At 43.1% G+C, this 13363-nt stretch overlaps 1 protein-coding gene across 2 annotated transcripts in view; it reads left to right on the forward strand.

Moving 5' to 3' along the window:
* The first annotated feature begins 420 nt into the window (after positions 1–420).
* The window catches only part of PLAGL1 (PLAG1 like zinc finger 1), a 111260-nt gene continuing 98317 nt past the window's right edge, over positions 421–13363 (forward strand). For both annotated transcript variants that reach the window (XM_046004372.1, XM_046004374.1), the window contains exon 1: positions 421–547. The gene's annotated coding sequence lies outside the window, so the exon portion shown is untranslated. The remainder of the gene's footprint in view (positions 548–13363) is intronic.

The raw sequence follows: 13363 nt of genomic DNA on the forward strand, positions 1-13363 counted from the left end.
TTCAGGCCCCCTCTCTTGTCCAAGTCCCTTCCAAAGCCCTGAGTCTAATTTTACATCTTCCCTCGAAGAAGCCCCCTACCCCTCATTGTTTAAGTTTCAGGTCCCACAAAATCTGGATTCGCCCTGGATGGGTACTATTGTTCTCATTTTGCAAAGAGGGGTAAAGTAAATTCCCCAAGATCACACAGTTGTAAGTAGTGGAGTGAGATTTTAAAACAGCCTGACCCCAGGGCCCAAACTCTTAGCCATGCCGGTGTTGGTAATTGGGAGAGGGAGCCAACGGCAGGGCGTAAAATCAGCGCTCAAGTCCCTGCGAGCGGCTAACGCGGGCAGGCTGGGGTCGGAGGGGATCACCCCGCCGAGGCTCCCCGCCCCTTCCTCCCCTTCCCCTTCTCCTTTTCCGCGCCGCCGAGTCGGAACCGCGCTGCTCGCCCGGCGGCCGCCCAGACCGCCCGTTTCCCTTCGGCTGCCCGCCCCGGGCCCTGGGATCGGACCCCAGAACTTTCCTAGGAGGGGAGACTTGGCGGCAAGGCGGGAGGACTCGAAGGTGAGGCGCTCCGCGGGCGGGGCGGCGGCGACAGTGGTGCGGGGGAGCGGCGCGCAGGTGGGTGCGCGGGTCCCGCGGCAGGTGCCGGAGGCCGGCGGGGCGGAGCGAGGCGGGGCGGGGCGAAGCGGAGAAGCCTCGGGACCCGAGGCCTCCGGGCCAGGCCTCTCCCGCGTGCAGAGGGACGCACCGGCCGCCGGCGGGCCGCCTCTGGCTCGGGGCGCGCTTCCCCTTTCTCTCGGGTCGGCCGCTGCTCGCTCCTGCGCCGGGCGGGGCGGGGCGGGGCGGGCGACGGTGACGAGCGAGCGCAGGAACCGCCACCTACTGCCCGCCCCGCAGTCCCCGGGCGGGGGGCGTGTTTTGCCTTAGCCAAGCTCTGGGTGCACAGAGGCTGGGAGCGGAGGGTGCGGGGACCTCTGCGTTGACCGCAGGGTAATTTCTGAACCACCCCAAACGTGAGAATCTCAAGTTCCAACGTAGCTTGTCCCCTGAGACACTGAAGTGATGGGAAGAAAATGACCGAGTGGCGGCGGGGGGAAGTCCCCACAGACTTCGGGAGAAAAGGCACCGGGGATCGTGGTGCTCCCAACACCCTCGACAAGGCACGGAGAATTGGGGTGGCCTTGCTGGATGGCGTGGGGGACACGCTACCTGCAGCGGCGGTCGCCGTGGCTTTTGCAGGTGCGCAGCTGTGTTTGTTACCGGCGACAGCGGCCCTGCTTCAGGGTGTGTGCGCTGGGGGCGGGCGCGGCTTGGCCAAGGGAAAGTGACCCCCGAGTTCCGTTTACTTAAGTGTGAAGAGGTTCGTAGAAGCCCCTCCTACTGAGAAAAATAAGTGACAACTACCAGACTTAACTCCAGTGTCGTCGTATTGAGCGCCTGTCTGGCCACTTGTATGAAAACAGAAATAGTGTGAGGTGTTCACGGAATGCGTAATGACACTACATGGTTTATACTGTCTGGAGTCAGACGGCCTAACCTCAGAAGCACCTGCAGAGTTTTTCAAAGTACAACTTGTTGAGCCCACCCCAAAGAGCCCGAACCAGAAATGATGGGGTTGAAGCCCTGGCCCGGACATTAATTAATTAATTAATTAAGTATGTATGTATGTATGTATGTATGTATGTATGTATGTAAAAGCTTCCCCGGGGATTTTGCTGTGGGCACTTGATTAGGAATCAGGAAGTGGAGGCAGTGGGTTTTACTCAGTGTGACCATGGAACAAACTTTAAGCACAGTGTTTCCTCACCTGTAAAGTAGTAACCTGTAACCCGGTTAAGTAACCAGTAAGCTGGTTAAGATCACAATAAAGGTATAGAATGAACAAAGTGTGGAAAAGGGAGAAATCGGAATAGCGATCCACAATTCTGGTTCTGTGGCCACAAAGGACGCATGCTTTGGTCCTGCAAGTGGTGTTTGGATTAAGTGGGAGGGGAATGGAAGAAAAAACCTTGCCAGGGAAAAGGAGTGTTTGCTTTCAGGTAGTCTGATCTGTAACAGTATTGGTGTAAACTGTAACTCAGAAAATCAGAATCGTCTGGAAGAGATACAAGCAAGCTCCAGCCTGCCCCATCTCAGGATGATGGTTTGGAAAAGGCACCATGTACATTTCCTCCTCTTAAAAAACCAAAGGCTTTGGATTATTTTTCATAGAGGCAAATCAAAAGCCAGTGATCAGCAGTGTGTCCTGCCCTGTGATAATCCCAGTCAGGCTGAAGGCTGCATGCTCCCCTGATAAATGTGAATTTGGGTTCTGTTACTCAACAGATCTATGTTGGGGATATTGATGCACCAGGCATTTTAGAAATACAAAGATGTATAAAACGCTGGTTTTTGTTCTAGCTACCTCTGGCTAGTGGAGGAGAGTGGTGTGTGAAACAGGCCACTATATAAACTGGTTAAGATGATAATAACGCTGTGGAATGAGCAGAGTTCCATGTGGCCCAGAAGAAAGAGCAGCCCCATCAGCCTCAGGGGAAGGGCATTACCCTGGAGCTGGGTAAACATCACACTTTTTTTTTTTAAAGACATTATTTATTTATTTGACAGACAGAGATCTCAAGTAGGCAGAGAGGCAGGCAGAGACAGAGGAGGAAGCAGGCTCCCCACTGAGCAGAGAGCCCGATGCAGGGCTCGATCCCAGGACCCTGAGATCATGACCTGAGCCAAAGGCAGAGGTTTAACCCACTAAGCTATCCAGGTGCCTCAAACATCACACTTCTGTAAAAGCTTTGAGAACTGAGGATTCTCTGTGTAGTCAAATCTGTGTTCTTATTTTTCAATCTGATGAAATTCTAATGTAATCATATGCTGACAATCTAAAGTAGAAATGACTTTTGGTTTCATGATGACTCTTTTCGAAATTTACTAAGCTTTCTGTCATTTTATCTTTGTAAAAGTCTCAGCTGAGTTTAAAGTTAATCCAAGAAAGGGGTTGTCAAAAACAACAAACTTTTCAATGTGTCCTGCATTCTTACTAAATATTTATCTCTACTTAAAAATAATATTCAGATAAAGTCTGTTATATGCGTATTTTTAAAAATGCCCTTTCTGGGGTGGTTTTCATTGTGTTAATTAGGAAAGCTTAATATGATTTAATAGAGGAGAAAGCACAAGAGGAAAGCTGCAAGAGGAATAAAAAAAGAAGTAATGAGGAGGAGGTTGGGAAGAGTACGGAGTTCGGTAGAATTGGTAGAGAGGGGGGTACTTGTTGGGAGGGAAGAGTAAAACATAAAAGTGGTGAAATCAAACAGCTTCTTCAGGGATTCAATGTGTATGGACTCTTAGTTTTCAAAGTTATTTCAGAACATAGTGGGAGGCAGTATAGTGTGGTGGTTAAAGCATGGGTTCAACAGTTCTGAGTTTGACTGATGACTTTAACTACCTGCGTCTGCTCATTTGTAAAATGAGGATAATACGATCTCCAGGAGACTTGTGAGGATTAACAGCTATGATGCTTAAGAGGCACCTAGCTGTGATAAGGCCTCAGTCTCCACTGGCCTCTACTCTTGCTGTTCTTATCTCCCCTTACTTGATCCTAGTAGAAGCACCCGTGAGCCAGGCAGATAGCTCTGTCCTCCTTTTCCAGTTGGAGTTGGGCCAGGCTGGCTTGTGAAAGTCGTATAGGTAAGGGGTAGCTGAACTGAAGGGAGAAGCTCTGTCTTTTGTGATTTTGTGTCTGCGTTTCTCCTGCTCCTCACTGTTGCTGATGGGGTTCTGGCTGAATTCGCCCCTCCCTGGTGTTTAAAGGGCCAAAGGCTGTAACCGTGGGTGTCTGTTACAACTCCTTCACTAACAGCAGCACCCAGTGATTCTCCACTTCTCATTGTTGATTTCTATGAAAATTACATTTTTCTTGGGTTTATGGGTGGGATTGGGAGAGGGAGACCATGGAAAAGCCATAAGGAAGTCCTATATGGATGAGCTCTAAAATGGGGAGTCCCTCTCTCCAACTTCCAGTAATGTGTTGTAATATTACTAGAAAAGTAGCTTATTGCTCAGCCACTTAACTGCTTTCATCTGCAGCTGGTGGTGATTCTGGTGCAAAACTATTTCCTTGCATATCCCCTGTCACATATGTCTGGTCCCTGGAGAGGTCGGGGAGGGGATCATGGATCATGGCTGTGGGTCAGATCTTAATTAGAATGTTAATTGGTAATTTGCAATGGAGAAGTATAACCAAGACTCTCTTCGATGTAAAACAAGGATGCAGAAAACTATAAAGAAAGAATGTTTTGGAGAGCAGCCTCCAGCTTTGGTTCATTTTTTTTTTCCTTAATGAAGGTGTGCCTTTAATCTTCATGGATCATCTTTCTCCTTTTACCTGCAAAGGATTCCCAACTTCATAACTCTCAATTTAGCATTTTTAAAAAGATTTTATCTATTTGAGAGAGCCTGCACATGCTAGAGAGCAAGAGCTGGGGGTGGGGCGGGGAGAGAGGGAGAGGGAGAAGTAGACTTCCTGCTGAGCAGGGAGCCCAGTGCAGGACTGGATCCCAAGATCCTGGGATCGTGACCTGAGCCAAAGGCAGACACTACACCCACTGAGCCACTCAGGCGCCCCTCAATTTAGCATTTTTAACCTTAAGCAATCAGAACTGCATATGCCTAGGATAGTGTTGGGTGCTGTAGGTGATACTCAAGGTAAAAAGTCAACAGATAGCCCAAGAAGTAGTGAAGAAACAAGTGGTGGAGTGAATGTAAATGCCAACTGGGTATGGCACAGTCTCCCAAAAGGTTTGAGAGCTTTTCATGGTGGAGGAGAGTGGACTGCAGCCTTCCTGCAGGGGTCAGAATGGCCTTTCAAACTATGGTCCCCTGCTGATGGCATTAGGGATAGAGAGCTGAAGGAGTAAGAGAATAGATAACTGGGACCTTGAGGCTCATCCCCAACAGCGAATCCCAGGTATCCGGAAAGACCAAAGCAGTTTTCCTTGCTGCACAGCGTCCCTGGGAGAATACTAGAGGCAAGGCAAATTTCCTCTGCCAATTACAAGGCTTCCTGAAATTCACAAGGCGTCTTAGCCTCTTTAGTCATTAGTTACAATAAGCATTAACTATCTATTGAATACATTTGCTAAATATACTGAAAACACCTGAGAGAGTTTGGGTTAGGGCTGTGAAGAGCATTTATCAAAGTATAAATAATTCTCCCCTATTCTTCGAACAGAGTTTAGAGGTCAGGAAGTCATAGGATCCCTAGGGAAGGAAAGTGGAGGGCAGGTGTCTGGAGAGGTTTTGGGGGCCTTTGTTATCAGACACAAAGGCCTTTGAGTTCTGCCCAGATGCTAGCAGGACCTGTGGGTCTAAGTCACAGTAAGTAAACAAATCCAAATCTGTCTAAATCATCCCATTTTTAGCTTATTAATTTACACCTGAAAGATGAAAGTGACTAGCAGGCCCACTTGCCTTTTCAGATTAGAAGGTTGAGGCATTTACATTATGGCAGAGGCAACCAGGTAAAGGCTGGAGGGCAACTTGTTGAGGAAAGAGAACAGAAGAGTTGACTGATCCTCCATGATAGTGTCACGAAGCCAAGGAAGCCTGTGAGCTCCCCTTCACCAGTCAATGAGCCCACAGCTGGTCTCTCCTCTGCACAGTGGTAGAGATGCATTGACTGTAATGCTTCGCTTTAAGTCTCCCTTTTCAGGGCTCCCAGATCACTGGCATTTGCTTAGCTTTGTCAACCACCTGTCAGGTGTTCATGATTTTGATTTAGTCATGATAATCTCTCTTAAGTTGGAGGTCATTGTCCCTTGGAGAAATTCTAGTATGTGAGAATTTACCTTTGAGGACTCTTTCAGCAACTACACCAATTCTAGCTTCAGTATATGTGTATGAATTTTGAGTCTCTCTTATTAGAGATTATCAGGTCTTGGCTCAGCCTGAACTTAGATTGAGATCTGGCTGAAGCCACAACCACAATAGTAAGTAGCTTCTAAATTGACCATCCACTTGTACAGGTCCACAAACCTGAAGAATTTAGGCTAAAGGAAGATAAAAGCAGCATCTAGTGGTGAGAGGAATGGAGGTGAGTAGTGCAGAGGAAATGGGATGGCCTGCAGCATCCCCTCCCAGCAACAACCCCTGACCCCAGGGGCCTAATTACTTAGACTGGGCTTTGGGGTAGGGGGCTCAGAAGTGTGAACTGATGGAACTAATTTTGGTGTCATTTTTGCAAGAGGATTGAGGGGAATATAACATCTTTAGCCGCTTGAAGGTTTGGGGTTTGGGGGTACGTTGGCAGGTGAGCAGGGAAGGGTCTGGTTCTCTGGACCACTGTGAGCAGTGTGCCTGCATGAAGCTGGCAATGGGCTTGTGCCCCTCTTGCTAGTGATGGAACAGCCCTGGGCTGGGGACATGGCAGGGACGGTGGAGAAGTGGGTGGGTCTGTGATCAGAAGAAAAATGTTTTAATATACACATTATCTGAGACAGAAGAAGATATTAATAGTTTTTTAATGTTGAGAAAAATCAGAGTAGAAAATTGTTAGCAACCAAAAGGTAAATAGAACACCACCTGTTATCAATTTGCTATGCGTAAAATGTCAATTACTCTTTTTTTTTTTAGATTTTATTTATTTATTTGACAGGTCACAAGTAGACAGAGAGGCAGGCAGAAAGAGATGGAGAAGCAGGCTCCCCACTGAGCAGAGAGCCCAATGTGGGGCTCGATCCCAGAACCCTGAGATCATGACCTGAGCGGAAGGCAGAGACTTAACCCACTGAGCCACCCAGGCGCCCCAATTACTCTGTCTTTGTATAGGTGTTGATGTGGCTTAATAAAGGTGAATGTGTCAAAATATATAAAGTTGTTTAAATGAATTCTCTGGAGCTCTAGGGTTCCTCCAGGTTGCCCCAAGGTAGATGGGGGTTAGGAGAAGGGATAAGGGAAAAGTAAAGTGAAATCTCTTTTACATGTTCCTGCTCCAACTCTGGTTTCCTTTTGTCTGTTTTCTGTGTTGAGCTTCTGCTGTATCATTATGGAAAAGTGTATCTGCTTTCAGAAGTAAGAGTGTTACTAGTATAAGAACTATCAAAGGCTACATTTTAGCCCAAATTATAGGGCTGCTATTTATCTGGAACATGCATCTATCTCTGTGATACAGAACCCAATCAAGACATAGGTTTGATGTTACCTCAAGCTTTGCAGGTGAGCGGGATCCTAAGGAGCGAGATTTGGGAATAAAGGCAATTGTGTTTAAGCCATATAAACCTCAATCCATATAAACACATTTCCTCACATTAAAGAATGCCGAGGCCATGTGGTTTTGTGTGGCGAGCACAGCAAGAGACGGTGGGTTGTGATTCTCATGCTGCCTCTGTTCTTGGCTTTGTGACCTTTGAATCTGCTTCCTTATATGTAAAATGAAAGTATCAAACTAAGCACTTGGCGAGCTTCCTTCTCTGCTAAATACCTTGCATCTTGGCAAGTGTATTTTCATGAATAACTATGGATATGAATATCTGTGCCTCTCAGTGCTCATTTCTCATATTTCATATTTTTCCTTAAAAAGAAATGAGACCTTCCTCTTTCTGTGTATGTCATACCACCATATGTAAAGGATATTTTTCAATAGAAGTTTCCATTTTTTTTTTTAGCTTCAACAAAATTTGGGTGGAATTTTCATTATAACATGTTGGGGAAAAAGTGTTGGGTTAATGCATTTTTCCAGTGTTTTATATCGAACCCTGAGCTGTGTTAGGTACAAGATACAACATTTGCATTATCATTCATCTATTAAATACGGTAGGTCATTTTCAAATTTAAAATTGCTGGAAATATTTTCATAAAGAAAATAGCTCTGGTATAACTCAGACGTGAATACACACACACACTTTTTCCTAATATAAATATAAAGGGAGTTTGAAAGGATGTTCACCGAACTTAATCCTGTCTACCTCTGGGGAATGGACTATTAAAGGAGCTGGTAAACTTCTAATTTTTACATAGGTGCTTTTGTGTTGTTACAATGAACATATATATATATTTTTATAATATCATGTGTGATTTGTTACAGAATGAGCCTTCATGATCATAAAGTGTCTTCCTTTATTGGATTGGTGTACCACAATCACCATTTGACATAAGTAATTTAAGATCTAAAGTTAAATAGTATCATTTTGTTAGACTACTTAGGAAAATGGATACCTCTTCCATTAGAAAAGTAGATTTGGGGGTTAGATGTGTTCTTTTTGGTGTATATTTGGACAAGATTCACGTGGTAGTTAATATAAGCAAAGACTTTTCTCCAACCACTAAAAGAGTCTTGAATCCAGAGATGACAAATAAGTCATCATATCTGGTTGTGACTGCCTAGAGGGAAGAATTTAGAGGTCCTATCTATGTTCACTGGCCAAAAAACTGTGATCAGTAATTGACCTCATCAAGGTACCAGAGAGTGAAGAAAACGATCATTTGCCATGCATTTACCATTCCTGAATCCTAGAATTTTAGGTGATGAGTTTTATCCACATATCTTAAGGCCTTACTATCTATACTAATTATACTTAATCAGACAGTATTTGCATAGTTAGTAGACAGTTTTCTGATAAATCATGTTAAGATTGCAATGACTGGCATCTTTTGTATTCCTCATAGAGGCAGGCATAATAGTGTAACTAAAAGAATTACTCAAGAATTAACGATGAATAATTTATCTTGTCAAGTTGAGGTTATAGCTAATAAGGATAATATGATTGAGCATCAGCCAAAATAATTTCAGAACATTTACCAGTATACAGGTTTGGCTGAAAATTCAAGTACTGTCATTTACAATTTTGTTCTGGGGCCCTCTTCAATCATCTGTTTGGTACCAAGAAGGAGTTAAATGGTTTTGGTATAGCTCAGTTTTTTTTTTTTAAGATTTTATTTATTTATTTGACAGAGAGATCACAAGTAGGCAGAGAGGTAGGCAGTGGGGGATGGGGGGTGGAAGCTGGCTCACTGCTGAGCAGAGAGCCTGATGTGGGGCTCGATCCCAGGACCCTGAGATCATAACCTGAGCCGAAGGCAGAGGCTTAACCCACGGAGCCACCCAGGAGCCCCAAGAGTGGCTCAGTTTTTACATTTGTGGTTTAAGAGGGCAAAATGTTACAAACATGCTGGTTAGAAAAGAAAAATAAGAAAGTCCTCCTAACCCCATTTATTTTTTTCTTGGGAAAAAAAAGGCACTTAGTCAATTACTTGGTAGTATGAAACTTCCACATATTGGGTCTCCAATTATTTCAGACTGAATTTATTTTTTTTTTTTTAAAGATTTTATTTATTTGACAGACAGAGATCATAAGTAGGCAGAGAGGCAAGCAGAGAGAGAGAGAGAGAGAGGAGGAAACAGGCTCCCTGCAGAGCAGAGAGCCTGATGCGGGGCTCGATCCCAGGACCCTGGGATCATGACCTGAGCCGAAGGCAGAGGCTTTAACCCACTGAGCCACCCAGGTACCCCCAGACTGAATTTAGAAGCAATCCCATAATTGGACAATATCCTGCTTGCAACCATATGAACAAGATATTCATTCATTCAACAATTTCTGTTGTGCACTTACTACATGCCAAGTACTGTTCTAGGCTCTGGGAATAGATTAGTGGATAAGAGAGTGAACCCCTGGCCTGTGTTATTCATCACAGATGAGAACATTAAATCTCTGCAAAGTGTCCTGCCCAACATGGTAAAAGTTGGACTTAATTCTAAATTCAGTGTTGTATTCTTTTTGCTATAATACTTTACATAATTCCGGAGGACCCTGGTCAGATTATAGCAGAATGGTTCTGCCAACCTTTTCTTTGCTCTTCCCTAGGTGGTGATTCACTCTTCCATCTTGTGTGGCATGGTATGGATGCGGAGAGATATACCATCCGTGGGAGCCAGTTTCACTTGTTCTAGTACTAGGGCAAATCATATTCATCTTCTGAATAACAACCTAGAATCATGTTATTAAAAATAACATGTGAGGGGCACCTGAATGGCTCAGTGGGTTAAGCCTCTGCCTTTGGCTCAGGTCATGATCTCGAGGTTCTGGGATTGAGTCCTGCATCAGGCTCCCTGCTCAGGAGGAAGCCTGCTTCCCCCTCTCTCTCTGCCTGCTGCTCTGTCTACTTGTGATCTCTCTCTCTCTCTGTGTCAAATAAATAAAACCTTAAAAAAAAAAATAACATGTGAGTAGGGGCCTCTGGGTTTCTCAGTCCATTAAACGCCGGACTCTTGATTTCAGCTCAGGTCATGATCTCCGGGTTGTGAGATAAGAGCATATCCTTCCTCCCCAATTGGGCTCTGTGCTGGGTATGGAGCCTGCTTGAGATTGAGATTTTCTCTCTGTCTCTCTCTCTCTCTGACTCTCCCCAGGCTGAGTTGTTCGCACTCTCTCAAAACATACACACACACACACACACACACGAGTAAAATAAAATAATTGAAGCAGTTTTTTTTAAACTCTTGTTTTATTTGGTAGAATAAAACCAGTATTTAAATAAAAAGTGCATCAGTATTAGTAAGATAAATATTATGTGAACTTCATGAATATTTTTGTATTAGGTTGCAATATGAAATTTTTCTTACTGTTGGTTGTGGTCAAGAACATTTGAAACGTTGGCTTAAAGGGCATCAGGGAAGATACTGTTTGTGACAAAAATAAAAGTAGATCATTATCCTTTACAATCCTTTTAGTGTAGCAACACATGATAATGCAAAGGGATCACAGCAATAAAGTAGAATTTCTGGAAGAAAATTCTAGTGAAGTTACTTGGCATCTGAATATATGCCTGAACAGATTTTTTTTTCATTAAACACATACATGTTGCAGTTACTGGTTTCCCTGTGTCCTAGTCTTTTGCTTACTGCGGTTTCCTGTATTGAGTGGTTTCGTTATTTTTTGAAATATATTTTGCAATTTAATTGCATGATATATAGAGAAATTTGGGGAAATAAATTACCTATTTGAGGCAATATAATATAATCTGATTATGCTAATGTCTACAGCTAATTAGACTTTAATATATGTTGCTAAATATAACCTACTAAATTGTTTTAAAATTATTTTTTTCCACTTAATTTCTGAATATTTGTCACTGGGTTTTGCCTGAAGGTATTTATTTGTAATAAAAGAGTAAGAGATACAGTTCCCTAAATTGGGAGATTTCATAGACTATAGGAAAAGATCATTAATTTGGAATTTGGTAATTTGGACAATTGGACTGATATTATGGAAAGATAAGAGCTTATTGCTAAAAATGATTGTGTAAAGAGACTTTAAGGGTTTTAAATCTATGTAAAAATACATAGATTTTGGTAGCACTTAAGTCTATTTTTCTACATTGTAATTTGTTTCAGAGATATGTATAGAAATGCAATTATTGAATGAGCCAGGACAGAGATATAAATATTATATGCTTGTTCTTTGCAAACCATGGTCTTACTCCCTTGAATAAATTTATGATCCAATTATGAAGGCAGAAATGTCAAAGAGAGCTAGCTGTTTTCTCCTTGGCGGACAGGAGAACGACATACAAAAGATAAAGTTTAGGGGTTCTAAGCAGGAAAGCTAAGTGAGCTCTGGTGGCTGGTATCAAAGACTTTACAGTAGAATTGTATTATGGACATTTAATTTACTTGAGTTCAACCAGTCAAGATCAAGAGGAGAAGAGAACAAATCAGTCAGGACAGGAGGTCCAAATTCTACACAATAGGTGTATGTGACGTGTTCCCTTTGTTAGTCTTAGGTCCACTCAACTCTCAAATATTTTTAATTCCACCCAGTCTCCACTCCACTTTCAACAAACAACCTGACCACCTACCTCATGAAAAAGTTGGGGGGGAGGGGAGACTCTAAGTTGTGAACTTGTGAACTGCTTTCTTCCCATCTGTCCTTCCCCACCAGTGCCGTTTACCCTCCTCTTCGTGAACCTCAGAATTATCTTTCTTGGTCAGGATCTGTCTTTGCTCCTGTAGGACTTGGCTCCCTCCATTATAGCCAGAGGTTAGCAGCGCAGAGGTTAAAAAAATCCTGGCTCTGGGGCCAGAGTCTGCCAGGCTGGAATACGGTTTCATAGTTTTCAAATGTCTGATCCTGGGCATGTTGCTTAACTTCTCTGTGGTTCAGTTTTTCCATTTGAGAGATGGGACTGGTGATAGAGCGGCCATGACAGGAGAGGCAGGTAAAAGGCTCAGAGCAGTGAATGCTGCTTTCTGCCCTTCCCACCACTACTGCCCTTACCTGCTAATCTCAATGTCTCTACTGGTTTTCATTTCTTAGCAGATATGTTTGCTGAACCATTTCTTTTTCTGGAAAAGAATAAAGCCAAACCCTCCCTTTACCTTGGGCCCCTTCTAACCACTATCTTTACTCTCTCCTCTTCCCACTCAAGTGTTTTAAAGAATATTTAAATTTAGCTCTCTCTAGTTCTTCACCCATTTGTTTTTTTAGAAATGGTTTTTAATGAGACATTGACTAGATATGCAAATTATACAGTATTTTCTATTTTTTAAAAGGTTTTTAAGTAATTTCTATGCATGGGGCTCAAACTCACAATCCCAAGATCAGGAGTTGCATGTCCCCCGGACTGAGACATCCAGAAACCCTGAATAGAAGTATTTTCTATTTCGAGTACTTTGCAACCCTCTGTCTTTACTACTTCCTGTTAACTTCAAAGTTCTCTGAGTTCCTCTCTAAATCCTTCCTTCATGTCCCTTTGTGTTACCACTAGGCAGATTTTTGTATTTATCATTCCCTTTATAGTTTACCTTTCTGTGAATATTGCTTAGCATTATAAGTAGAATTATGATATAAATTATCTGGAGGCCTGCTTTTTGGAAACTAACTCTAATTATGTCCATTTTAAATAAAGATTTATTTGAGAAAGAGAGACAGAGATAAAATGAGCATGGGGGATGGGGCAGAGGGAGAGAGAGAGAGAATCTTTTTAATTTTTAATTTAAATTCAATTTAATTAACATATACTGTATTATTAGTTTCTGAGGTAGAATTCAGTGATTCCTCAGTTGCATACAACACCCAAAGCTCATTACTTCAAGTGCCTTCTTTAATGCTCATCACCTACTTATCCCATCCCCCACTCCCCTCCACAACCCTCAGTTTATTCCCCGTAGTTAAGAATCTCTTCTGGTTTGCCTCCTCTGTTTTCCTCTTACTTTATTTTTTCCTTCCCTTCCCCTATGTTCATCTGTTTTGTTTCTTAAATCCCACATATGAATGAAATCATATGGTATTTTTCTTTCTCTGACTTATTTCGCTTAGATGACACTCTAGTTCCATCAACGTCATTGCAAATGTCCAGATTTCATTCTTTTTGAGGGCTGAGTAATAT

The sequence above is a fragment of the Meles meles genome, chromosome 5, assembly GCF_922984935.1.
Source record: "Meles meles chromosome 5, mMelMel3.1 paternal haplotype, whole genome shotgun sequence".
Lineage (NCBI taxonomy): Eukaryota > Metazoa > Chordata > Mammalia > Carnivora > Mustelidae > Meles > Meles meles.